Raw genomic sequence first — 4,384 nt, 5'->3', positions numbered from 1 at the left:
TCTGTCCTCAAAGCTCCAGTTCCTTTATATCCCGCTTCCCCCACCCCCTGTCTAAATTTGGAGTCCTTCCGGAGGGACCCTCCCTCCCACCTCTCTCCCCTCCTGGCTCCTCCTCCTTTGATCCTTTGGCTCTGGAGGTGACAGGAGGATAGCAGGGCCCCCTGATTTGCCCAAGAAAGGTCTGCTGCCCCAGCCTCTCTGGCTCCACGGCCTTTTTTTAGTCCTTGGGCACATTCCTCCCCTTCAAAGGGCTGATGAGCAGATAGTGGGAAGACAGGACCTTCTCACACCGCCTCTCCCACCCTGCCACGGACCTTACCTCAGTTATTTTTAACCCGAAGGGTGAACTGAAAACATGGGTGAGGGTCACCTTCTCCTGCAGGCCAAATGCCTGTCCCCCACCTCCCAACCATGGGCTTTCCTCCCCTGTTCCCCAGCCTCTCCTTCCCATTCTGACCTCCCTCACACAGCCCCAGGCTGGGAGCATCTTCCTGCTCTTAGTACTGGAGCCCCCAGTGCTAGGGACTAAAAGCTGCAGTATGGTGCCCAGGGAAGGGATCTGCTGTCCATCTCCATGGCTCAGTTTTCTTTTGTCAGGAACTTCTGTCCTGGCCTCAGTCTGCGTAAGTGCCATGCCTGGTCTCCTTCTGTTCCCCAAGTCTTCAGACAAGTGTTCTCCCAAGGTCTTGAGGCCACCCTGGTTTGGGGACACATCTGGAGTCCCCACCCCTTCCCTAATGCTCCTGATAGAGTGGCCATCATCCAACTTGCTCACTCAATGGCAGTGATTCTCCCCGCCGCCTCAGGCAGATTTTCACACAGAACCCCAGTTCAGCACTCTCACATACAGACTTGACCGTGTCTGTGCCCATCTTCAGCCACACATGCAGATTTTTCACACTTACCCACTCAAGCTTGCAGATTTCTTTTCTACTTTCTTTTGTGTACATGGATGCACACACTTGCACATCCGCATTTGCACACATAGGCTTTTGCCCTCCCCTGCTACCCTCTGCTCCTGGGGTGGGGTGGGCAGAAGAAGATGGTGCTAATCCCAGGGCCTGAGAGAGCAGGGGGGTGGGTGAGGGGCTGTCCCCTTCTGCCTCTCCGGGCTGCCAGAGGGTGCAGGTGCCTGGCAGGCCTGGGGATTTACACCATCTGGTCCCCAGGCACTGCATTCCATCGGGGTGGGGCTCTGCCACCTGCCCACTCCCCAGGCAGAATTTTGTTGCCCCCTTCCAAGCCCTCCAGGGCTTATACTCACATTCCCTTCTTTGTGGGTGTCCTCAAGCACCCTAGGCCCTCAAGGCCCCACCCCCCATCCTCCATTGCTGCCATCTCTCAGAGGCTGTAGGTGTCAGGTCTTCAGCAGGCTGTTCCTGTTATGACTAAGTGGACATTGTGTTCAGGAAACAAAGCCAGACTCCCCTGCTCTGGCTTTCCCCCCACCCTCACACCCAGGAACACCCTCCCAGCCCCCCTCCCACCAGTTTACTGTCACCTCTCAATATAGCTCCAGGGTGTGGAGGTGGGTAGGACGACAGGGGTCAGCTTCTCTGGGTAGGAGCACTTTCCATTAAGATGTGGCCTCTCCCCTAGCTCCCTAGGACGCTGCCACCCCATTCCTGGGCTCAGGAACACACCTCTCTTTCCAGAGCATTTGGACCTTTTCTCAATGTCCTTGGAGGGACCTTAGTTGACCCCACATCCCCATCTCCTGCAGGTGCTTATGCCAAATCATTACCCCCAGGGGATGCAGGCCACCTGTCCCCAGCTCTAGGTTACTCGAGGCCCCAGAATTCGAGCCGGGGGGTTAGCCCATGGCCAGTGCGTCACTGCTTGGTTCCCATAGCTCTGGGGACATGATAAGGAGCTGAGAACGCCAGGTCAGTCTGGGTCGGGTCCAGGTGACAAAGACCAGGCTTTGTCCTCAGGGAACCCTGTGCTCTGAGCAGGCCTCACTTGGTATAGGTGGTGGTGGCAGGGCAGCGGGGAGTGGAGGTGGTGGGGGGTAGTCCCCCACTCCTATGGAAGGAGGAGGAAGGAAGGTGTTCGCTCAGCCCCAGGCCCTGCCCCTGTCTGCTCCGCTGTACCGTCCTCTCCCTTCCCCAGGCTCCTTCTCTCCCTGGCTCTCACATACTGCTCTCTGTCCTCCCTAAGCTGCCTTGCACACAGCTCCTCATTCTGCTGGGAGTCCTGGAGTATAAGGACAGGGATGGAGGCTTCGGCCACAGGTGAGGGTGCCAAGGAGGCAAGGCTGGCCTCCCTGGCACAGGTTGCCTCTCTTCTGCCTGGCTCCCTGTTGCATCTGTCTCTATGTCTCACCTTCATTCCCTCTGCCTGCTTCTCCATCTCAGAGTGGGGCCTGCCTCCGATTCTCCCTGGCCCATGTCTCCACCCGGCTCAGGGTCTAACATGAGGTTCTGCCCTCTCCGAGCTGGCCTCTTCTCTCGCCTGGGCCTCCACATCTTGCTCCAGGCTCTTCCTCCTCCTTCTCTCCAATCTCCTTGCGCCTTCCTGACTCTCCTTGCATTTGCAAGTGACCCAGGATTCTTTCCTTCACTCGGGATCACCACCCGCAGCTCTTCAGGCTTCTCCCTCCAAGGCTCCCTTTTTTTTCCCCTCTCCCCATCCCCCTCAGCACCCCTCCTTCTCCCTGGCTTGGCTCTCAGACCTCTCTCAACCCTGCTGTCTGCATCCAGCCCCCGGCCATTCTCGCAGGATCTGTATCTCTTGCGGTCTCTCTTGCTCTGGTTGCTTAGGTGCCCTGGGTCTCTCTGCATAGCTCCCTTTTCAAGGGTCCTCTCCTTTGTTTCTAGTTATCTCTTCATTGCTGTCCAAGTCTGTTCCTAGCCAGAGGAATGGCCCTAGGGATCTCGGCCCAAGCCGAGGTTGTGCCACTGCACTCCAGCCTGGGCAGCAGAGTGAGACTCCGTCACAAAAAAAAAAAAAAAAAAAAAAGGCTGAAAGAATCCTAGAAATCACAGAGAACTGAATTACCTTGGCCTCTGGGGCTGTGTGGTTCAATTGAGCCGGATAAATGAAAAGGAAGCATCCCTGGTTTGAGGGAGCTCTGTCTGGGTTGGCCTAGGGAAGGAGAATGGAGGTGGCTAGGAGGAGAAAGGTGGCGGCGCCTGCGGATCTTTCTGGGGCCTCCTCATTTCCTGCATCTTTTTTCCTTGTCTCTGTTTCCTCTGGTTACCTTGTCCTGTGGTTGCTCAATCTCTTTGTCCACTGCCACCCCCTCAGGTCTTTCCTTGTCCCCTCCCTACCCCCTTTTTCTCCTCTGCCGTCACCTGCTATTGTCCAGTACTGGTTTCTCCTTCTCCGGCTTAGGGCCCTTGGCTCTGGCTTCCCCAGTCCTCAGAGCTCTGAGCTCAGAGCTGGGTACAGAGCAGGAGTGGGCTCCGAGTGGGTGTGTTGGTGGGTTGGGGGAGATCCAGTCCAGGGCTGAACCACTGCTTCCCAGGTTCCCAGTGGGGCCGACAGCCCCAGTGCCTCTCAAGCCTCTGACCTCTGTGGCCCACAGTCCCAGGCCTGCCTAAGCAACCCAGCTGTGGCAGGAACTCCAAAGGGGCTGAACTTGTTTAGTTGGAGGGGACTTACTCCTTCCTCCACCTCCCGGCCCTCTCGGGAGCCATCCCTTTCCTCCCTCTCCCCAGAGTCCTGTTCACACATAACCTTCCCCAGCCCCTCATCTGTCTGCCTCCCCTCAAGATGGCTTGCCATAAATGGGCCAGGAGAACCCCATCTTCCCACAAGCCCAGAGGACAAAGGGCTTGGTAATGGGAATTACGATGGGAAGAAATGAGTGGGAAGAAGGGAGCACCCTGGGCCAAGGGGGCTCGGCACCAGGAGGAGCTGAGGAGGACGGCAGGTGGGCTGAGGGTGTGTTTCTCCCACCTGTGGTGGGGAGGGGGTATGCTGGCTTCTGGTGGTGGCTGGAGAGGGTGGTGGCTCTATTTAAAAGGGGATGCAGGCTACAGCTGTGAATCCTTGTGTACTCTCAGAGACTCGCCTGGGACTGGCACTTAGGCAGCCATTGCCTCACCTGGCCCAGTGGTTCACACTTCTGCGGGCTCAGAAAGGGCACTGGCCGGCACCCACACCCCGAACCGCTGCCCTTTGCCCAGCCCTGGGCAGTATCCATGGTGGTGGGTGGGGCAGGGTTGATGGAAGCTGGGGTGCAGGTCCACAGTAGATGGGCTCAGGGTGCTCTAGGTGAACTTTAGGGGTCTCCCTAAATCTCCTTTAAATCCTGGCTGGATCAGGGAGAAGGCTGGGAGGAGAAGTGTCACCTCTGCTGCATTTGGCTGGTTTGGGGGAAGTGAAAGGGGATTTCAGTGCTGCTCCACGAAGGCCTCCTAGGCCAGGCCTTTGAATT

This window comes from Gorilla gorilla, chromosome 15 (genome assembly GCF_029281585.2).
Source record: "Gorilla gorilla gorilla isolate KB3781 chromosome 15, NHGRI_mGorGor1-v2.1_pri, whole genome shotgun sequence".
In the NCBI taxonomy this organism is placed as follows: domain Eukaryota; kingdom Metazoa; phylum Chordata; class Mammalia; order Primates; family Hominidae; genus Gorilla; species Gorilla gorilla.
This window is presented reverse-complemented; position numbering follows the sequence as displayed.